We start from the raw sequence: 23,791 nt of genomic DNA, 5'->3' as shown, positions 1-23,791 counted from the left end.
ACAGTGACCAGCTAGATGAGATGCATGTAGCACTGATGAGCCTCATACCCCACTGCCAGGTGGGAAACATCACCTCTTATTTTGGAAGTGAGGAAACCCCATTAGCCTTGAGCCTTGCATCACATTTCCAAATGACTCAGTGGTAGTCACAAAGTAGAATGAACCCAAATGATGAATGGATAAGCAAAATACGGTATATCCATACAATGCAGGATGGTATTTGGCAACTAAAAGGGAGGAAGTGCTGACACACACCATGACACAGAGGAACCTTGAAAACACTAGGCTACAGCTTGGTGTGGTGGCTCACACCTGTAATCCTAGCATTTTGGGAGCCAAGGTGGGCAGAGTTTGCCCACCTGAGGTCAGGAGTTTGAGACCAGCCTGGCCAACATGGTGAAATCCCATCTCAAAACTTAAGTAAGCAAGTAAGTAAATAAATTAATTAATTAATTAAATTAAATTAAAAATAAATAAATAAAACACTAGGCTAAGTGAAAGATGCCAGTCACAAAGACCACATACTGTACGATTCCATTTATGTGACCAGTCCAGAACACAGAAAAAGAAGGTCAGTGGCTGCCAGAGGCTGGGGGAGAGGAAAACAAAGTGACTGCTAATGCAGTGATGAAGGTATCCTGAATTTAGGTAGAGGTGATGGTTGCACAATCCTGTGGATATACTGAAAACCGCTGAACCGCACCCTTTAGAAGAATGAGTTCTATGGTATGCAAATCTCAGTCAAGTTGTTTAAAACTGGCTTAAGCCAGGCACTGTGGTATGCACCTATAGTCCCGACTGCTCAGGAAGCTGAGGCCAGAGGACCCCTTGAGTTTAGTAGAGTTCGACATCCCTGTCTCTTGAAAAACAGAAACTGACATAAATGTATTTGCAATTCTCCTGCCTTCATATATAGGATATGTGTGATTCCATTTAATCTTTATTAATAATTCAATCAATAGGTACCCTGTGCTATAATCAAAATAATGTGCCCCTCCTCCCCCCAGAGTGTGTCTGTATATCCCCCCATGGTGCCCTTTCTGCTTTTCCGCCTCCTGTGTGTCTCCAGTGCTCCCTGTCAGGCTGTGGGCCAACACTTACCTGCTGTTTGGAGCCCCCCTCGGCCCCCTACCATACCCACTCCCCTGCTCCTCCATACCCCTGCGGCTCAACTGCGTAAGGGCAGGTCTGTGCTTGTGTCAATGCTCAGAATGAATAGTTTCAGTCACCCGGTGAGGCCCCTCTGCTGAGACAGAGCAGAGCAAGGTGGGGAGAAGGCAAGCTTGTTATCTTCATTTTCCTTTTGAAAGGAGGATTTATTTGGTAAGTTTAACTTTTCTCAGGAAATAAGGTTTGTGCAGGCAAAGGAGGCAAATTTCGATCTTTTAAAATACAGCTGCCACTCATTTATTCATTCTTTTAAAAATGTTTATTGGGCACCTCCAGTGTGCTGGCACTGGCCTGGTGCTGGGGTGGAACAGTGAACAAGGCCTTGTGGCACTGCCATGGTAGTGAGTGGAGACGGGCAATGACCAACGATGGCGGGAGTGTTCTGGAATAAAATAAATGGGGTGGGGCAGATGCTGCCATTGTAAATAGGGTGGTCAGGGGAGGATTTACAGAGGAGGTGACAGTTAAACTAAAGGAGGGAACAAGCCTGCAGTTGTGGGAAAGAATGAAGAATGTTCTAGGTGGTCGGACATGGTAGCTCAGACCTGTAATCCAGCACTTTGGGAGGCTGAGGTGGGTGGATCACCTGAGGTCAGGAGTTGGAGACCAGCCTGACCAACATAGTGAAACCCCATCTCTACTAAAAATACAAAATTAGCCAGGCGTGGTGGTACATGCCTGTAGTCCCAGCTACTTGGGAGGCTGAGGCCGGAGAATCGCTTGAACCTGGGAGGCGGAGATTGCAGTGAGCTGAGATCGCACCACTGCACTACAGACTGGGCAACAGAGTGAGACTGTCTCAAACAAACAAACAAACAAAGAATGTTGTAGGTGAAGGAGGCACAGAACAAGTGAAAGGCCATGCAACAAGAGTGTGCCAAGTGGGTTTGGGAATAAGATGTATGGATCCAACAAAGTTGGTGTGGGGGAGGCAGCCAGAGGAGCCACAGGGAGTTCAGCTCAGTGGGAAGAACTCTGCCTTCTCTCCAAGGGAGAGGAGGGGTGACCATTACCTCAATGGCATCCCATGGCCGTAACATCATTATCTGATGCTTGTTGGTATACTGAGCTGGACGTGGCTGAGTGTGATGGGAGGTGGGAAGCACCATGGGGCTACCCTGGTGGACACGTGCCTGCAATCAGGGCCTTCTGGAGGCAATGTCAAGGTGACATTTCAAACAGGTCTTGAGGAGGACACTGCATATCTCATTGGACGGTGCGGAAGAACAGCCTGGAACAATGAAGACTGAGAAGCTGGCCTCCCCAAGGTCCAGATAACAGGACTCAGGCAGTAACACAGGATATGTTTAGGGCAATGTGGGGTTGGAGGAGATGGGAATGGTTATCCCAATAGGATAAAAACCAGTAGCTACTGAGGTACCAGGGACATTTGACATGTACATGGTAAACTCTACACTTGACAAGAATCTGGCAAAGGAGATGTCGGAATCCCCATTCTGGAGATGCAAGATGGAGGCTTGGAGAGTCCAAATTACTTGGCCAAAGCTTCAAAGTTAGCAGGCAGGAGATGGTCAACTCCAAGCCCCAGTCAGCCTCACTTCCTGGCTCTATCAGTCAGACTGTGTAGAACTGCTAACCATCAACTATTTTTAACTTACAAAAATGGCTATTTCATATGAACCCTACGGAAAGGCCTGGCCTTCTCAATATTTACCCACAACAGAAGCTCTGAAGGTCTCTGACAGAGGCAGATTATCTCCTTCATGTCCACTGCCCAGTCCTGAGAGTAGCAGTACACACCACAAAGCTCTCAAGCCTGGCTGTGGTCAGAAGCACCCTACAAGTTCTTGTGGATTCCCAGACCTGTCCTATCTGGATCAGAAATTACAGGGGTGAAGCCCAGGATGTGCATTTTAAAAGAGTGCCCCCAAATCATTCTGACATAATCCTTCTGATACAGTTTGGCTGTGTCCCCACCCAAATCTTGAATTTAGCTCCCATAATTCCCATGTGTCATGGGAGGGACCTGGTGGGAGGTAACTGGTTGGCAAGTCTTTCCCATGCTGTTCACATGATAGTGAATAAGTCTCATGGATCTAATGGTTTTATAAAGGGGAGTTTCCCTGCACATGCTCTCTTGCCTGCCGCCATGTAAGATGTGCCTCTGCTTCTCCTTTGCCTTCTGCTGTGACTGTTGAGTCCTCCACAGCCAGGTGGAACTGTGAGTTCATTAACCCTTCTTTTCTATACAAATTACCCAGTTTCAGCATGTCTTTATTAGCAGCATGAGAACACACACCATCTCAAAGTCTAAAAAACCAACAGCCTCATTATTCCTTTGACAAGTTGCTACAGAGCCAATTTCAAGATGTGCATTTTCCAAGATGTCCCTAGGCAGAAAAATCCAAGGGAATTCTTTTGTTCAGAGCCCACCTGTTGTCCTCCTATTGTGGCTCCAGTTGGGGATTGGCTGCAGCAAGGGAGACTACATCACACCTACTATGTGCTGGCTTCCTGGGCAGACAGGAAAAAACTCACTTTCAAAACTCCACTCAGAGTGGGTTTCCTGGGCACCACTTTTCTTTCTTGGGATGTTCAGTACTAAGATCGTTATGAGACAGAAGTTTCTCCAATTAGCAGAGAGAGAGAAAGAGAGAGAGGAGGAAGGAGGGAAGGAGGGGGGTGAGAAAGAAAGTGAGAGCAAGAGAGACAGAGAGAGAGAGAGAGAGAGGAAGAATAATCAGAGAGAACCCTCTCCCTTTACAATAAGGGAAGAAGTCTTCAGATAACAGCAGGAAGGCAGTTGCAAAAGTAACCAAGGAAGAGCTACTGATTATAATTGGAGGCTCTGGCTTGTTTTAGAACGCAGTGGCATGGCACAAGGAACAAACCCATGATTTGGCACTCCAAACCCTGAGCATAGCTATTTGCTCCTTAAATTTTTTTTATATCTCAATTTTCTATATTGCTCAATTTTCTTTTGATGAATATGTATGACTTTTATTCCTCCAAAATTGACTTGATTTTATAGTCAACGATTGCTCACTTTGTTGAAAATGCCAGGCTTGATGCTTCTGAAAATGAAATCCACCTATGGAAGATACAGCCTCTGCCCCAACCCCTAGGATGACCCCACAGAGTGAAGTCAGTTCCAGTCTCCACAATGAAGGGAAGGCGGGTACAAAACTCTACTGACTGGGCTGCAGGAGCTATTCCAGAGAATGAGCACACTGCTGGCCCTTGGGATCTCATCCTCCTCTGTCTGAAACATTCATCTTTCAAGGCTATCTTGTCGTGCTCTAGATCCAAGTTTGCAGAAGGCAGGTTTATGTGGTATCAACTTTTAGTAGCAAAAAAGTATTGTTGGCTCTTCTTTTTCAATTTGGATCTTTCACAGTTATCTCAAAATGAGTTTAACTATCTTGTGCCCAAGTAAAACCTAAACATTAGCTAAAAAAAATCCTGATTGCCAGCCCCTTGCATTCCAGGCTAATAACTACTGTAATTACAAATTCCAGTCTGCGCTGGAGGAGTCTGCCGAGGAAGAACCCAGACCAGGGCTGTGTGGCCCCGCGTCATGGACGCTAGTTGTACTGTCACTCAGCAAGCACAGATGCAGGTAGATGGTGGCACAGGTGCCCAGGGCGCAGCAAAAAAATGAAGCCTTGGGTAAAAGTCCCTCCCCTCCCTTTGGTTAGGGAGACAAGGCCTCTGCACTGAAACAATTAGGGAACAACACAATATGCTTTGTCTTGTTCACCAATCACACATAGATCAATGACATGTAGAAGTCATAAGACAATACATCCTATAATAAGGCAATTGCATTCGATTGTGAGGTACCTATGAGAAAATGTGCACTTTGGGAGGCTGGGGTGGGAGGATCACTTGAGCCCAGGCGTTTGAGGTTGTGGTGAGTTATGACTGCACCTCCAGCCTGAGCAACAGAGTGAGACTACATCGAATTATAAAAAACAAGAAACCGTGGACAGCAGGCTAATCTGGAGTTCAGGTCATCAAAGCCAATGTTGTTAGGCCAGCATGTTTGGGGGTACAGTCTGGAAGAAGAAAGAAGCACACTAGGTGTGGGCAGTGCAGAAGGTTCAGAGACTGCTGAATGAAGGACCAGTGAGAAGGGAGGCTGACCTGAGGGAGCGAGGTGAGACGGGGAAAGCCTTGAGAGTTACACAGTGAAGTTTAGGCTTGGTGGGTGTGCAAAATGAAAAGGAGCATTGTGGCTTTCCTAGAAATGAAGTTATGAAATGATGGTGTTTTTAGAAGATGAAACTGACACTAATGGGCAAGGGAAGCTGAATGGAAGAAACAGACGCAAGAGGTTCTCAGTCAGATTTCTTCTGTCCTGGGACTGCAGCAACCCTGTCCTCCTGCCACAAGCTTAGTTTCAAAAATCATATTTAGACTGGGTGAGGTGGCTCATGCCTGTAATCCCAGCACTTTGAGAGGCCAAGGTGGGTGGATCACTTGAGGTCAAGAGTTCGAGACCAGCCTGGCCAACATGGTGAAATTCCATCTCTACTAAAAATATAAAAATTAGCTGGGCGTGATGGCGGGCGCCTGTAGTCCCAGCTCTGCAGGAGGCTAAGGCATGAGAATCACTTGAACCCAGGAGGCGGAGCTTGCAGTGAATGATCACACCACTGTACTCCAGACTGGGTGACACAGTGAGGCTCTGCCTCAAAAAAAAAAAAAATCACATTTACAGATGGATCTGTGGCCTTCCTCTGACAGCCTGCCTGGGGGTGCAGCTCCCGGGTTCGGTCCACGCGCCTCTGCCAGGTGGTGGATGGTGCTCAGATTCGGCAGCATCCAGCTCCCCAACTTCCCGACACCCCCATACCACTTGGGCTCACTGAGCCCCTCAGGGATGGTGTGGGGCCTGCCTGGTTAAACCATCCCTACCCATCCTTCTCCATCTTCACTGTTCCCACTCTTACTGGTTTTTTTTTTTTTTTTTTTTTTTTTTTGTTGCGGTATGATTGATATACCAAAAAACTGTACATATTTAATATGCATAATTTCATGAATTTGAACGTGCGCATACACTCATGATACCATTACCATGGTCAGGGTAATAAACACATCATCACCTCCAAAAGCTTCCATGTGTCCCTTTGCTTGTGTGTATGTATGTGTGTTTGGTAAGAACACTTAACATGAGATCTGCCTCCTTAACAAAACTATAAGTGCCCAACTCTAAACTCTAGGCACCATGCTGTACAGAGGAGCTCTGGAACCTACTCATCTCATATCTGTAACTTTACACCACTGAACACACTTTCTTCTCCCCCTATTCCCTGGCAACCAACATTCCCTAAGTTTGACTATTTTAGATTCCACATATAAGAAGAATCATACAATATTTGTCCTGTGACTAACTTATTTCACTTAGCAAAATGTCCTCCAGTCCCATCCATTTCTTGTCACAAATGGCAGGATTTCCTTCTTCTTATTTTTTTTGGAAACAGGGTCTTGTTCTGTTGCCCAGGCTGGAGTTGCAGTGGGAGGATCTCGGCTCACTGCAGCCTCGACTTCCCGGGCTCAAGGGATCCTCTACCTCAGTCTTCCGAATTAATTCAGAAGAATTAAGAATTAAGCTGGAACTACAGGTGCGTGCCACCGTGCTCAGCTTATTTTTGTATTTTTTGTAGACACAGGGTCTCACTGTGGTGGCCAGTCTGGTTTCGAACTTCTGGGCTTGAGTGATCTGCCTGCCTCGGCCTCCCAAAGTGCTGGGGAATACAGGCATGAACCACCGCACCCGGCTCCTTGTTTTAAAAAACTGAATGATATTCCATTGTGTGCAGAGCCCACATTTCCTTTATCCATCCGTCGATGGACGCTCAGGTTGTTTCTGTAACTTGGCTATTGTGAACAGCGCTGCACTGAACGAGGGGGTACAAATCGTCTCTTTGACAAAGTGATTTCAAAATGTTTTTGGATGTATACCCAGTAATGAGATTGCTAAATCATATGATAATTCTTTAATTTTTAATTAATTTTTTGTTTTTTGAAGAACCTTCATATTGCTTTCCATAGTGATTGCACCCAACACTTCCTCTTGGGAGCTGGTCTTGAACCATGTACTATCCCTTACCCCCCAAGCAGTGACACACTGCTGTAATCAGCCAGGAGAAAAGGTGGGACAGGAGGCTTATACTTACAGGTGTAGAGCAGGCATTATCTCTGACTATAAAGTAAGTACCTGGCTGAAAACTTTAACCAAGGAAACTGGAAAAAAACAGCAAACAAAATATAAAAACAGAAATACATGCACCAGCATTGCCAAATATCTAAAACCATAAAACCCAGACACAGCATGAACACTATCATCCTTTGTGGTTGGAGAATGTCACTTTCCACTTAATCAGATGTCCTGGTTAACTGAGAGGTGCTAAAGAGACAATCAACACATGACTGGCTTTGGGACAAAACCAACATCTTAGTTTTGAGTGTGCTCTGGGATTTGTATCAAGTGCCTTCCCATCTACTGTAGTAATCGGATCTCACATTATAGGCAGCAGGGCAGCCAGCAGCATTTTCATCCTGCTCCTAGAAGCCATGCCCAGCAGTGGGGTTTATCTGACTCAGCACAGTCAGTTCCAGTGGGCATGGGAAGGATGGGGCAGGTCTCCTGGGTACCCCCATGCCAACCAGGCTATGATCTTCCCCTATAACCCTTACCACACTGCCCAGGTCTAGTCAGGGCATCTCTATTTATGCCCAAACTGTCCCCTCATTGCCTATGAGGCCTGGAGCACTTCTCTGAAAGTGCCCTGTGCCCTGCCCCTCACTCACATTATTCCTGCTCTCCACCCAGAGAAACAGACTCTACTCCCAAGGTCTAGCCCCAGAGTGCTTATGCCTGAGAAGCAAGAGGCCACTGGCACCTAAGACTTCAGCTGCAGTGCTCCAGATCCAGGCTGAGCCCTGTAAACAGCAGCCCACCTAGCACTGGACTCCAATGCTCTGGGGCCCAGCCCTACACCCAAATCACTGCCTCCAGCCCCAAGCTTGACTAGATAGGTGACTTAGGAGGCAGATATTACAACCACCACCATGCCCTGAGGCTAAAGGATAGTTTAACAGAACTGGTACAAACTCACTGCCATTTGTCTCCCAATCAAATTTTTAAATATGTTCCATAAAACAGCTCTGTATCTGATTGTGGTGTTAGTTACACAAACTTATACATGGAATAAAATGGCATAGAACTGTCCACACAACTATACACACGCACACACACATACACACGAAAATGTGAAGAATGGTGAGGGCTGAAAGTCTGTAGTGTAGTTAACAGTAATGTGCTAGGGTCTATGTTCTAGTTTTGATACTGAACTTCAGCTACATAAGATGACACCGCTGGGGAAACTGGCGGAAGGAGTTCTCCCAAATCTTAGGTCCTATTTTTGCAACTACCTAAGTCTGTCATAAAATAAGAATTAAAACAAAAAACAAACCAAGTTCCATAAATCTAACGATCTACAATCAGATTATTTTCACATCAACCAGGGCCAATATCTGGCACCATACATGTTTTTCCAGGCTGCCCCACACAGGTCTCCCAACCCCAGTTTTAGCGTTGTCAGCCAGCCAGCCTCAACGTCTCCAACACAGGCCTCTCGGGCACCAGAACAGCATTTGCACATTTCCAGAGTGATCCAGAAGGTCACATCTCAGGGCATGTAACTCTGGAAGGAGTGGGTGGTTATTTTGCCCACAGCCTCCCTCAGCCCCACTCACTTGAGACGGACTGGCCAGAGACAGGGACCAGCTTTCCCAAGCAGGACCCAACAGGACTGGAGGGCAGATTTCAGACTGGGCTTGTTCGAAAGCTTCTACCTAATCTCTGATGTCTTCAAAAAGAAGGCAAGCCGTAGTACATGCAGGCACACATGCACGCACGCACACACACGGCTTAGCCTCAAGGAGTCAAAAAGAGGAGCTGTAAATTTAACTATTAACAAATCAAGTGATGGTCAAGACTGTAATCTAGAGGAACCTCCACTTACAGGATTGATTCACTGACTGGGAACAGGAAACAGTTACTATAAATGCAAACCAAGGATCCCTATCCTCTTCAGTGCTGCAGACCCCTCCTCGGTAGCCCAGGGAAGCCCATGGAGGCCTCCTCAGAACAAGTCTAAATGCACAAATTAAATACACAGCATTGCAAAGGAAACAAATTACAATAAAATGCAGTTATCAAAATATTTTAAATTTTCCACAATGGTAACATTTAATTAACGTATTAAATAAGACCTAGCGGCAAATCTCATAACCCCCTTAATTCTGAAGTATTAAGAATTGCTAAGGATAACAGTGTATCGAGACATCTACAATGACTACCATGCTGCAAAAAATTAACTTTGCTTTCATGTACCCATAAATACATGCATGTATCATGTACCCACAAACATTTTTTAAAAATTCACTTTGCAATTGCTATTGGTGACAGTCACGGGTACTGTTAATGTCACTGTGGTTTATATAGCTTACATTCATAATTGAAGAAAATGCAAATTTTCAATTGGTGAAAATAAAATGTAATTTCTTTCCATTCAGGTTTTTGGAGCTTCCCTGAATTCTGTCTCTGGGTGGACTCCGGCTGAGCGCCTCTGAACTCAGCCGTTGATACATAACAGCCACAGAAATGGAGGGCCGCCTCGTCCACATCCCTGCCACGCCCTCACCTGTTCACTAATGAGAATCCATGTCCATTCCAAAATAGCCAGCCTTGCTTTAAAACAAATCCCTCTTACCAGAAGAGTTTTCACAATCCGCTCCAGCTGATGTTTAACACCAGCCCCTGACCTCAGCCTACATCTTAGGCAAAGGGGGCCTGGGGGCCCACCCGTCACAATTCACCTCTCCCTTCAGCCACTGCTACCACTGTGAGGAAATCAGGGGACTTATATTCATCTCTGGAGAAGCCCGAATGCAATCATCCTCCGAGTGTATCCAGAAGTCAGAGAGCAGATGCCAGTCAGTGGGCAGGTTCATGCTGAACGCTGATAGGCAACAAGTCCTGGGCTCTGTGTGTTCAGCAATTTGAGAGTGAGAATGGGTATAAAGAAAAAAAATATGTGGCTACCCATTAAAGGCTGCAGTCAAAGTGGTCGGCTCGGACGATATTTGTTATGGGTTAAATTGAATCCCTCTCACACACATCCCACAAAAAAAGTTATGTTGGAGTCCTAACCTCCAGTACACCTCAGACGGTAAAGATAATCAAGTTAAATGCAGTCATTACAAGCTCTAATCCAACAGGACTGCTGTCCTTATAAAAAGCGGGAACAGACACCCACAGAGGGAAGACCGTGTGAATACACAGGAAGAAGGCAGCCCCCTATGGGCCAAGGAGAGAGGCCTGGAGCAGATCCCTCCCTCACAGCCTCAGAGGGCCCCAGCCCTGCTGACAGCTTGATCTCGGACTTCCAGCCTCCAGAACTGTGACACAATGACTGTTGTTTAAGCCACCGAGCATGGGGTACTTCGTTATGGCAGCCCTAACAAATTAATACAAAAATACAATATTCAACATCAAACGTATGGCCTGAAACAAGGAAATCTTCCTTTAGAGCTTATCACATCCTTTATGTTTGCCCACTGATTGATCTGAATTTGGAGTCTGTTTCTGGTCTCTGGGCAGGAGGGATGGTCCAGGGTAGGTCTGTCGGATGACGGAACTGGGTGATGGAGGGGCGTAGGGAATCCAAGAATGAACTACTGGCAAGTCTACCACCAGCCTGTGGTCTTATGAGTGGGGAGGGAGCAATACCTCACCAGGCAGGGATCTGTTTAATCCTTTCATTCAGATATTCAGCGAGGAGCTTTCAACTAGAGCAGTGGTTTGCAAACTTGGCTGCATATTAGAAGCCCCTAGGGAGCTTTTAGAAAATTCCAGCAAAGCCTGAGTCCCACCCCAGACCAGCTGAATAAAAATCTTTACGGGTGGGGGCTAGGCATAAGCATTTCTAAAACGCTCCCCAGATGATTCTAGTGTGCAGCAAGGGTCGAGAGCCACTGGACCCTATGACCTTGGAGGGCCTTTCCTTCTCAGAATCCGGCGAGAGTGAATTTTGTGTTTATCTTAGTGGTTCTGGGGAGCGTGCTCTGGGACTGCTTGGAGTCTGGCTTCCTATAATCCTACAGGTTCAGTCTACGGCATCCTTTACTGGCTATGTGTTGATGAATAATTCTGATGAACAGCGGGGAATGGTAACAAAAAGGGAGCTGAAAAGGACTTTTCACTAAAACATCAAATCAGTAAGCTTGTGTTAGAAAGCTCCTCCATGCCAGGGGCCCAAAGGTGAACCAGAACAAAGTGCCCAGATTTCTAGAAGATCATTCATATTCCAGAAACAAACTGGCAGCTGCCACACAAAACGGGATGTGCCACGACTCATGTCCTTATCAGTGTCCCTGGGGCAGAGGCTCAAACACCACCCTCAAGGCAACCTAAGGCGACCCCAGAGATGGTCATAAAGGAGAAACAAGAATGTCTTCCACAAGGACTAAAGAATATCAGAAGGTTTGACCCAGGATGGACTCAAATCATTCTGTTTGGCTAAAAATTGAGAAGATATGTCTTCAGGGACCAAGAAAATTTGAGAAGCACTGTTTGAATGAAACTGGTGTTTAATAAGGGGTGGCCTGGTTTGCGTAAAGTAGTGCCTGACCTTTCAGCAAGACTGGTTTCTGCCTAGATGGACAGAGCAGCCTGGGCTCCCACTGCGGCTGCTCTACCTGTGTACCAACTTTTAAAAGGGAGCTTTTAATGAATACATGTTCCCGGGCCCCATGTCCAGAGATCCTAGGCACAGAAGTCAGGCACATGTACTTTTTCTTTCTTTCTTTCTCTCTCTTTCTTTCTTTCTTTTTTTTTTTTTTTTGAGACAGGGTCTCGCTCTGTTGCTCAGGGCAGGGTACAGTGGCATAATCATAGCTCACTGCAGCCTCAAACTCCTGGGCTCAAGCAGCCCTCCTGCCTCAGCCTCCAGGACTACAGGTATGCACCACCACACCCAGCTAGGCATGTGCATTCTCATTTAAAAAAAAACCCTCAACTTTTGTGGGAACTTCAGGGCTTTGCCCTCCAAACCCCTTTTTTGAGGGCAGACCTGTGGCCCAACACCTGGTTTGCCTTGCTGGGTCTGCCTCGCTAGACGCTCAGCCTCTGTTTCCCATGTGGGACTATTCCCCTGGCTCCCCCTCCAGCTCTGGCTCATCACCAGGAGCCTCTGACTTCTCCCTCGAAAGACCCAGCTATGCCCAGCCCTGCTTCCAGCCCTGGCTCCTATTCTCAGGCCAACATCCTGGCACCAACCTGGCCAAGTGGATGCCCCTAGAGTGCAGGCCCCACCACAAGTTAATCACCACAAACCCGCAGGCCACAGGGTGGAAAGGCACTCTCATCCTTTCACCCCAGACCAAATCTGCACAAAGACAGAAACAGGGACTCCTGTGCTCCTCGTCCTTCACATGTTAACCTGGCTCCCCAGACCAATGACCAACACCGCAGCAATGAGTTCATCCTCTGCCAACGGCAATCTTTCCCTTCCTCTGAGGCCAGCCATCCCCCTCCCAGGAGGCAGGGGAAGCAAGCCCCAGGCGGGCAGGAGAGCTCGCAGCTCAGTGAGGCAGCCCCATCCGCCCCGGTGCACCTCCCTTGCTCACAGCTCAGAGGCCAGCTTCTCCCTGCTGCAAAGATAACTGCAGCCTTCAGACTGACTTCTGTGCCCCTCTAGCCCATCAATTCAAGTTCTGATGCCAAAAATCAAAAAAGTAAATCACACTTCATAGACTTTATTTACCTTAAAAAATATCCTGAATTCATTCATGCGTCCAAGCCACTAGAGAACCTGAAAATTCACCAGGAAATTGGGCAACTGCAAGTTATCCTGGAGACTCAAGAGTCAAGACTTCATTAAATGAGAACAATCTGGTGCATGCATTGAAGCTGTTACAGTAATCAGGGCGACATGGGCAAGGGAATCTGATTTTTCTGAGGGCAAGGCGTATGGTAAATCCTTAGCTCTATGGATGCTGGTGTATTCCCAGAAGCCGGCCCACTAAGCACATGCATATATCTGTGGGCCGGCGGACTGTGGTCCTCATTCCTCCACACGGACAGACCCCAGCAGACATCCCTGTTTTATGTTGATTAAACAAGAATGACATGGGGGTTCTCACTGACGTTTGCAAATGATCTGGAACAAAACTAAGCTGCTTCTTTTTTTTCTTTTCTTTTTAAGACAGAGTCCTGCTCTGTACCCCCATCTGGAGTGCAGTGGCGCATCTAGGCTCACTGCTGCACCTAGGCCCACTGCAACCTCTGCTTCCTAAGTGTAAGTGATCCTCCCACCTCAGCCTCCTGAGTGGCTGGGACCATAGGGGCTTGCCACCACACCCGACTAATTTTTGTATTTTTTGTAGAAATGGGGTTTCACCATGTTGCTCAGACTGGTCTGGAACACCTGGGCTCAAGCAAGGAGCCTCCCGCCTCGACCTCCGAAAGTGCTAGAACCGTAAACCACTGTACCCTGCCTGCTGCTTCTTTTTTAAAAAGGCATATCAATACTTCAAAAAATAAGACCAGATGTGGTGGCTCACGCCTGCAATCCCAGCATTTTGGAAGGCTGAGGTGGGCTGATCACCTGAGTTCGCGAGTTCAAGACCAGCCTGGCCAACATGGTGAAACTCCATCTCTGCAAAAAATACAAAAATGGTTACCTGGGCATGGTGACACATGCCCGTGATCCTAAGGAAGACGGGAGGCTTCACGAGAGTGGAGGTGATTTGTATGTCTTTATCCTACATCAGAAGGTACCAAGGACATTTCTCAGAAGATGCACGCGATATGGCCCACAAATCTTTGGGTCGAGTGTTGGGAGAACAGAGCAGCGGCTGCCAGGGGGAAGGGGGCATGACTACAAAGGGGTGACACAGGAGATTTTAGGAATTTGGAACTATAGCGGTGGTTACATGAATCTGTACATGTGTTAAAACTGTATACCCAAAGACTCAGTCTTTCTGCATGCTAATTTAAAATTTTTGAAGGGAAAAAAGCCTTTAGGTAGAGGGAGAAAGCGTTGGCTGGAGATGGGACATGGCGTGAACTCTGCCACCATGTGACAGTGTCCCAGGTGCCTGTGAAATCTACAGAGCCAGCGGCTGTGGGTCAGGGATCCTGGGGAGAGGAGGGAGGCGGACAAAGGGGGAAGCAACAGAGACGCTTGGGGAGGAAGCTGGGCCCCCTTGGCACAGGAGAAAGCAAGCAAGGACGGACTTTGTGAGGGGTAGAAGGAAACTGGCAGGGCCAGCAGGATGTCAGGCCAGGCCTGCTGTGAGAGGGACTCGGAGAAGGCCAGGTGTTGAACTTTGCCCTAAGCATCCTAGGGCACGAGTCTTCCCACAGGCCTTAAGTCAAGGCAGCCTGAATGCGATCTTGAATTTCTTCAGGGCTCCTCCCATCTCCAATAGCTCAAAGGGCCTGTACTACCAGCAGAGGAGAGGGCAGGCACTAGTCTGGAAGACACCAGGAACTGCCAGCCTATTTCCCTTCACATTCCCTCAGATCTTCCCAAGTGCAGGCAGCCACCGTGTGCCCTTCCTGGTCCTTTCTGCAGAAGTCTTCACTGGGCATACAGACAACCACCACAAATAAGGTCAGAAGAAAAGCCGAAACAGGACAGTGCCTGTACAACTGGTCCCTGAGGGACCCAGAGCAACCAAAAGGCAGCTAAACCTACAGAGGCTGCAGGCTGAGCAGGAGACCAGGCTTCCGAGGTGAATGGTCTGCCCAGGGGGCCTGGAAAGGCAGGGCACCATCTGGAGGAGAAAGCAGGCTCCAGGGGCGGCCCATACACCCTAGGAAAGGCCTAAAAGCTGGAAGAAGCGGCAGACACTGCAGGAACACCAGGAAGCGTTTCCTGTCCCAAACGCCAGTCTCCCTCGGTCCAGGACTCCCTTTTCCTGAAGCTGCAGCCTACTGCTATGTATTAATCCAAGGCTGAACCCCACCTTTCAGGGCGTTGCGAAGCCCTCCTCTACCACAAAGCCGGATTATGTTTCAACATTCTCCCTGTTAACTCTGAGACAGCAATTTGCCTGGGGTTAAGACATTTGTTACCAGAGATGGAAATGCAGGTAGATTTAAAGACACATTCCTCAGTAACAGAGATCTATGTCAGGGTGGAGCAAACCTTCTGAGGACAGACAGAAAGTGTGGCTGGGTCCTGGCCTGTGGCGGTACCAGGAGGCCTTTTGGTAGGTGAGCTGTGGCCACAGGGCCTGGACCATTTCCAAAGGACCCGCCTTCACTCAAGGCCTGACTGAGAAAGAAATTAGCATGCTGTTCTGCTCAATTATCCACTTACAGAGAGGCAAAATTACGTTTTCTTAAAGCTGGACATTTAGACGAAAGATATATCCATGACAGAAAACCCTGGGATTTTTTTCCAAAAGAGATAAGAAACTTTATCACACCCCCAAAACTAACAGCCCGAGCTGTAGTGATTTTGGCAATCGAAACACAATGATTTTGTTTAGAACTGAATGTGAGCTTTCCTTCTGCTCCCAAACCTCTCTCAGACAAAAGTTTGGGCAGACATTATTTTTAAACAGGCTCATGTCACCCCAAGATAAAATATATTGAATAAGCACGAAAACAGCCCACAGAGGTTTGGGCCTCAGAGTTCTGGACTGGCTTCAGCTTCACATGGAGTCATGAGCATGGTCTCCTGGACACCAGACCCAAAAGCAGAGAGGAGAGAGGGCTCCCAGAGGGGACTGGGTCTCCTCTGTTCTAAAGCGCCATGCTGGTGGGGACAGGAAGCTAAATGAAGTCATTCACCAGTCTGTTGTTCGCGTTTGGCTGCAGGAGCCCTGGAGTAGACTGGGGTGGATGTTGAGTGCCGTGCACCTCACTTGCCGCCAGCCCTCTGGCCCTGCCCTGACTTCTGCCCACTCAGCCACCACTACAGCTGGGAGTAGGTAAAGCTGACCTTCCCAGGAGCAATCCCTCACCCTCCTCCTTCGCTGGAAATGCCTGCTTTCCTCTGTCTGCCGTGTAGCAGCATTCTGAGTTCCCAGGCTCTCTCCATCCCAGAAGGCACCTCTAAAAGCCATGCCCCTATCTGCACAAATGATGAGCAATTACCACTAATTGCCCCTCACTTCCTACCCACCCCAAGACCTCCCCTAAAGAGGGAAGGAGGGAGAGGAGGGGAGGGGAAGGCAGGAGAGCCAGTCAGGGCCCCTCCATCCCGCCCCACTCAGCTCCCCCGGTCCATGCAGGGAGATTGGCCACCATCATTCCTGCTGTTCACCCAGAGGCCTCCTAAGCAAGGGCTGCAAGCCTGAAAACCCTATGGGTTCTAGAGCTCAGGGCCTCTTAGGGCCAAGGTTTAGGCTTTATTAACCATTTCCAAACTGGAGCTTCAGAATGCAACTGCTGGAAGGAACCCCAAGGGTCCCCAGTTCAGCATCTTCCCTGCCTCATCCCACAGGTTTACATAAGCTGTCAACATGGCCCTGAGAGAGGCGGTGCCACATGGTAGGGGCTGGGCAAATCTGGTTTCCAAGCCAGGCCTTGCCCCGGGCTTGCTGAGTGGCCTCAAGCAAGGATCTTGACCTCTCCGGGCCTTGATTTCCTCTTGAGTAAAGGATGAATAACCAGTTCCTACTTGCAGGGTCATTCTGAGGACTAAACAAAGTAATGCAAGCAGTACTCCTCCGAGACACAGAGAAGACCCAAAGAATGAGTGTTCTCAATATAGCAGTAGTTCGGAAAGAACTATCGTCACTGCAAAGAGTACTGTTCAGAGAAGCCAGAAGCCCAGGGTCCAGGCCTGCTCTGCTTCTCAAGAGATTTGTGACAGTAGGAACTCTGTTCACCTCTCTGACCCTCAGTTTCCTCAACTATAACTAAAATTTAAATGGCATCTGTAAGGCCTCTTCTAGTAAATAAATATATACTGAATATGTTTTTAGCTATGTGTATATATAACATGCGTATATGGACACCAGGGATTCTCAGCCTCAGCTATGGACATTTGGGGCCAGATAATTCTTTGTTGTGAGGAACCATCCTATGCATTGTAAAATGGTTGGCCACATGCCTGACCTCTACCCTCTAGACGTCAGTAGAATGTGTCCCCAGCCCCACCCAAGTCTAACAACCAAAAGTTTCTCCAGGCATTGCCAAATGTCTCCTGGGCCGCAATGCTGCCCCAAGTTGAGAGCTCACTTGTCATGCACACGTGTGCACGCATGCGTGTACACATATACACACACAGGATAATAAGATGCGGACTTTGATACAGTGAGGAGGTAAAGCTGGTGAGAACAGAGGAACTCAATTTCTGTGTACAGAGCCCTTGAAATGTGCTCATGGAAACTTTACGGGGAATGAGACTACAAACATACACAGGACTTTTGAGCTTCTTTACATCTGTAAAATGGTTACTGTGCTCGTAAAGACTGCCTGCAGGCTTAATTTGGCATATACATACAGAGTCCCATTTAGTGCATAAACGCACTGGGCCCCAGAGCTCCTCACATCTGGCCTGCCCTGGTCAAGAATGTACTGGGAACTCAGCCTGGGGGAGAAGAACACAGGGGGATCCTGTGTGTTCCCTCCGCAAACACTCGCCTTGAGCACCCTGGAGGAAAAGGAAGCTGAGGCTGGGCTGGGGCAGCAGGCTGCGGTGGTCATTCCTGAGGAGGAGGGCGTTTTGCCAAATGTGCAAATCCCTTTGACTTAGTGGGTTTGACCAAACTTCTCAATGTACTATTTTCCTAGTTCAGAGAGCTTGGTGAATGGGGCTTGTGCTCACCGACATGAGACCACAGACGTACATACCTACCCACTTGGCTCATTGAAGTAAAAATGAACAATAATCATGAAGACGGAACACAGAGGTTCCAAAGAAGGACTGGTGAAGTGGAGGAGGGGAGGTAAACGTCAGCTTTAAAGAGATGTCTGTTTGCCCTGGGTCTTTAAAGACCAGAATCCTGAACTCCATTTTTACCTCATTATGACTTCTTTAACATTTGTTTTTAATTTATTCAAGATATAATCTTCACTGAGGACCACATATGAGCCAAACTTGAACTTGAAAACCAAGCTGGGCCTTTTATTCTGCCTGCATTAATTAGTGTACAAAGGGACATCTGATTTCCCCCTCCCCCAACAGTCTGAAACACTGGTTCCCACTTATGTAACTAACAACGTTAGAGTGGGGTACAGACGGGCCTGGTGGGTAACTGGCCCTAGGACAGGTATCAGGAAATTAATGTTCTAATCCTGGCTGATTCTCAGTGTGCCACTAAGACAAGCTATTTCAAGTGCTAAGCCTCATCTTTGAATTAGTTAACAGTTCCCTGTTAGCTGAAAACATTAAGTATATTAACTAGAATTATGAAGATCTACGATATTCTAGTTATTTGTGCTTGAAAATGAAGTACCAAGAGTAGAGCAGTTCCATACACCAATCTCTGGTTCTCAGAGGGAGTTCTGTGGAGCACAAGTCCCATGAGATGTTACTTGGAGAAAAAAGTTCTCGGGTGCTTCACTCACCCAACAAATACTTGTTTGATGGCCTTCTTTATGTCTGGTGCTGAGAATGCAGAAGGGAAGGAACAAAACAGACCCACTGCCTGCCTTCTTCAGGGAGTTCAGGAGCCAGAGGATCAGATCATTATTAGGCCACATATTTACCAACAGTGAAATGTACTCAAGTACAGAGAGCCGAGAACTTACAGCAGGGAACCACATCTAAGGCTGGGAGGCAGGGAAGTATGAGGTGAGACTTACACATGGGGTGACGGGGAGTAGGTGGAGGGGTAGTATTCCAAACACAAGGAAAGCCTTGGTCAAATAAGCCCAAGGAATCCTGCATAACACATTCCCTTCTATGAGATTCACTGGCATGTTAAAGGCCTGAGAAATCCTGCAAAAATGAAGCCCAGCACATTCTACCTATTCACATCCCAAGGATGTTACTCTAGGAAGTGCTGAAAGGGGCACTATTGTTCTCAGAGCCTATAAGAAACTTTAGTATGAAACAAAAGCTCTTGTTCATATAACTGAAAAACTATCATGTGTCCTCTCAGAGCAGCCAAAATACCTTGGAGTTGCTAATGTAATTCTCAAGTATTTTCCTTGGCACAGGCCTATAAAACGATATGGTCTCCACAACTGCTCGCACACTCCGAGTATCCCAGATGAAGGAAAGTCCTTAGACACAAACCAGAGAGCCAGATACCATGTTCTAACTCCAGCACAGATCTCTGCTTTATCTATTTTTAAAGGATGTACAGCCTCAATTCTGGGATGAATTGAGAAAGCTTCCATAAAAAGCAAAATAAAAATGAACGACCACCAACCATCAACTTATCAAAAATTACACATGGAAAGACACCCGAAGTGAACAATGATTTCCTTGTTAACCTAAAATGTCTAAGAGGAAGACAGTTTTTTGCTGTTTATTTTATTACATACTGTGCATAAAAAAAGAGAAATTTAAATAAACAATAACAGTTATTCACACTCGAAGAAAGAAGGCAGACTTTGTGTGCAAAGAATGGCGCTAGGGACAATGATCATCAAAAGGGAACTATGACAGTCAGGATCCTTAATAATACAGATTCTAGAAAACTAGCAATCCAAAATTGAACATAAGTAAGTGTCCCAGGAATAGGGCAGTGGAGAGATTAAATTTTATAGTGGCTAGCAAGATCCTGAAACCCAGGACCACTAAAACAGATAATGAGTTTATCTTTTTTTTTTTTTTTTTTTTTTTAAGACAGAGTCTCACTCTGTCGCCAAGGTTGGAGTGCAATGGTGCGATCTTGGCTCACTGCAACCTCCGCCTCCCGGGTTCAAGCAATTCTTTGCCTCAGCCTCCCGAGTAGCTGGGATTACAGGTGCCTGCCACCACACCCAGATTTCACCATCTTGGTCAGGTTGGTCTTGAACTCCTGACCTCGTCGTGATCCATCCGCCTTAGCCTTCCAAAGTGCTGGGATTGCAGATGTGAGCCTCCGTGCCCGGCCAATGAGTTTATCTTAACAAAGCCATTACTATGTGTGTCAGGCACTGTTCTACATGCTTATCTACAACCTTATTTAATCTTCACAACTATGAGGCAGATCCTAGAAATATATCAAAATATGGCTTCAGGCCGGGCGCGGTGGCTCAAGCCTGTAATCCCAGCACTTTGGGAGGCCGAGGCGGGTGGATCACGAGGTCAAGAGATCGAGACCATCCTGGTCAACATGGTGAAACCCCGTCTCTACTAAAAATACAAAAAATTAGCTGGGCATGGTGGCGCGTGCCTGTAATCCCAGCTACTCAGGAGGCTGAGGCAGGAGAATTGCCTGAACCCAGGAGGCGGAGGTTGCGGTGAGCCGAGATCGCGCCATTGCACTCCAGCCTGGGTAACAAGAGCGAAACTCCGTCTCAAAAAAAAAAAAAAAAAAAAATATGGCTTCAGCCTCACTAGTCAATGGACATCTGTTACCCAGCTTTCGCATGAATCTTCAGAAGGACTAAACTTCTGCCTGATTGATGAGGATGTGATCACACAGATGACCAACACACCTCATCAATGTAGTCATGTGAGAACTAAGGAAGTAGAGCACGTTATTCCAATCTGCTGTCATTATCTGAGCATGCCCTTTCAAAAATAGGTAAACATTCCACGTGGAACTTGGGTGAAAAACCTCCTTGCGATCCTTATTTGTTGAAATGTATCAGTTGGTAGAACTATATATGCTTATTTTTTGTTGAAAGAGTAAAATATAAGCATGAAAAAACATGAATTTTATTTAGAAAGCAATTATCATGTAGAATTATAAAATTATTAAGTAGGGGGCTATGAACAGAATTAACAGTATTGAGTACATTTAAAAAAAAAGAATAGGCTGGGCATGGTGGCTCATACCTGTAATCCCGGCACTTTGGGAGGCCGAGGTGGGCAGTACACCTGACGTCAGGAGTTTGAGATCAGCCTGGCCAACATGGTGAAACCCCATCTCTATTAAAACTACAAAAATTAGCCAGGCGTGGTGGCACGCACCTGTAATCCCAGCTACTTGGGAGGCAGAGGCAGGAAAATTGCTTGAACTTGGGAGGTAGAGGTTGCAGTGAGCCAAGATAGCGCCACTGCACTCCAGCCTCAGGAACAGAGCAAGACTCCATCTCAAAAAGAGAGAAAGAAAGAAAGAGAGAGAGAGAGAGAGAGAGAATGGTATATCCTTTTAGAGTAAATAAATGTTTATTGTTTTAAAATTACAATAGGCATATTATATTCTACTTCTAGTCTCTACAGAACTGCTGAGTGCATTCATAACATTAAACACAATAACCTTTAGTAGCTATATATGCAATCCTAGTGTTCAGACAGTGGTCTCTAAGTAACATTTTCCACTAAAAGAAGTCAGAACTTCTTGTAGAAATGGCCAGCTCCTGGTCTGGGACAAGAAATGTACAAGGTAGGCCTGGGCTATCCTGCCAGACCAGTAAGCAGAGAAGCATCCAAGACCACCAGGATTGTGTCACGTGGACTCAGGAGCCAACCTGAAGAGGCTCCAGCTGGCTAAAGATGGGATAGTTTGAGTATCAATAAGGATAATAATTCCAAATGGATTGAAAGACATTTAGTAGGTTTAAATTTATTTCATAATAACATTTTATTTTTAAGCTTGATTGGTCACCTTTACTGGGTGCCATGAAACCAGGAAGAAACTGGTATATAAAGGGAAAGAACCAGGCATTTAAACTGCTTTCCCCATATGATTTAAAACAAGGGTTGGCAAATTTTTACTGCAAAGGGCCTTATAGACAATCTTTCCAGCTCTGTGGGCCATATATGGCTTCAATCACAGCTAATTAACTGGGCACCTTGTAGCGCCCCAAACCTGCCCTAAATAATATGCAAATGCACGAATTTGGCCGTGTTCCAATAAAACTTTATTTATAAAAGTAAGTGGCAAACTGGTCTTAGCCTATAGACTTTAGTTTACTGACCTCTGATCTGAGGTATCTAAATAGTTGGTGAGGGGTAGTTTCTCTTTTTAAAAATATTATAGCTGATAGACAAGGGAATTATACAAATAGACTATCATCATTTTGAAACTGCTAATGAGGTAAAGGATGTGGGCACTGATAATTAGTAGCTGCTGACATCACAGAGAGACAATCAGTGTCTCTGATGGAAAACAACATCTATTATATGAAGCAGTCTTGCAAAAATAAGTTAAAAAGGAGAAAGGGACGGGGGGAGGGGGAGAGGAAAAAACACTCTGAAACTTGACCAAAAATCTAAATCCAGTAATTTTCAAGAACTTCAGGAGACAGAGAAACATATTAAAAGACATCATGAGGTTGCATTTAACAAAATCCAGACTGTGAAAAACTCCACAGGAGTCATCAAGATAAAAACCTAATTAGGAAGTTACTCACATCCTATGAAAAATGCTGAGCAGAATGTCAACTTTGCCATCTCAACATTTCATATGAAAAAAACTCCAAAATCTTGCAGTACAGTTTCTTGATAAATCATCTTTGATCCAGACATAATAAAGACTATAAAAGCTTCAGAGAAAATAAAAACCGTTATTTTTTTTAAATGAGAGACCCCAAGATATCTCATACCTTCACCTTATTTAGTATTCACAAATATGCTCTATAGTGTCACAGAAACAATCTAGCAACTGAAGAAATTATTGCTCCTGCCCTACACTGTCAATTTTTAAAAAGTGATCATCAATTTGGCAACTGCCATAGTGAGAATTGTTTCTGGCAAGAACCATCAATGGCCACTAAAGTTTGATTTCTCATCAAACCTTTACCCAATCAGAACGGAGTGGCCAATGGCCTGCAGAGCAACATGCCCAAGTTTTATTGTGACTACTGTGATACAAACCTCACCCATGACTCTCCCTCTGTGAGAAAGAGGCACTGCAGTGGTAGGAAACACAAAAAGAATGTGAAAGACGACTATCAGAAATGGATGGAAGAGCAGGCTCAGAGCCTGATTGATAAAACAACGGCTGCATTTCAACAAGGAAAGATATCTCCTATTCCATTCTCTGCTCCTCCTTCTGGAGGGGCAATGATACCACCTCCCCCCAGTCTTCCGGGTCCTCCTTGCCGTGGTATGATGCCATCACCCCCTGTGGGAGAATGAGACTGCCCATGGGAGGCCACGTACCAATGATGCCTGGGCCCCCAATGGTGACACCTCCTGCCTGTCCCATGATAGTGCCCACTCAGCCGGGAATGATTCGACCAGACAGATAAGGATAGAGGGGAGGCCTCATTATATTGGTTTTATGTTACCTGTTCTGCTTCACCAGGAGATCGTGCTGCTGTGATACTGGATTTTCCATACAGCACAAGGCAGACTTGCTCCCCTGTCCTATCAAAGAGAATAGTTTTGGAGGGGAGAGGTGGGGCAAAAAAGATGCAGTTTTCATTTGTATTGGGAAACGTGAAAATAAAATTGTCAACTCTTTTAGTTAAAAAAAAAAAAGTTAAAAAATTTAAAAAAAAAAGAACACCGTATCTTTCCTGTCCAAAATGTGTAACCTAAAGCTACACATGAGGAAACACCAGGGGGGAAAAAAA

The 23,791-nt window shown here is 46.2% G+C and overlaps 1 protein-coding gene and 1 pseudogene across 1 annotated transcript in view; one reads left to right on the top strand and one right to left on the bottom strand.

Moving 5' to 3' along the window:
- TCF7L1 (transcription factor 7 like 1) overlaps positions 1-23,791 on the bottom strand; it is a 180,970-nt gene that overhangs the window by 139,353 nt on the left and 17,826 nt on the right. The gene's annotated exons all lie outside the window — the stretch shown is intronic.
- LOC119469441 lies at positions 23,040-23,479 on the top strand (annotated as a pseudogene).

This window comes from Cebus imitator, unplaced genomic scaffold, assembly GCF_001604975.1.
Source record: "Cebus imitator isolate Cc_AM_T3 unplaced genomic scaffold, Cebus_imitator-1.0 Scaffold655, whole genome shotgun sequence".
NCBI classification, from domain to species: Eukaryota; Metazoa; Chordata; class Mammalia; order Primates; family Cebidae; genus Cebus; species Cebus imitator.
Note: the sequence above shows the minus strand (reverse complement) of the source record. Positions and strands in the feature narration are given on the sequence as shown.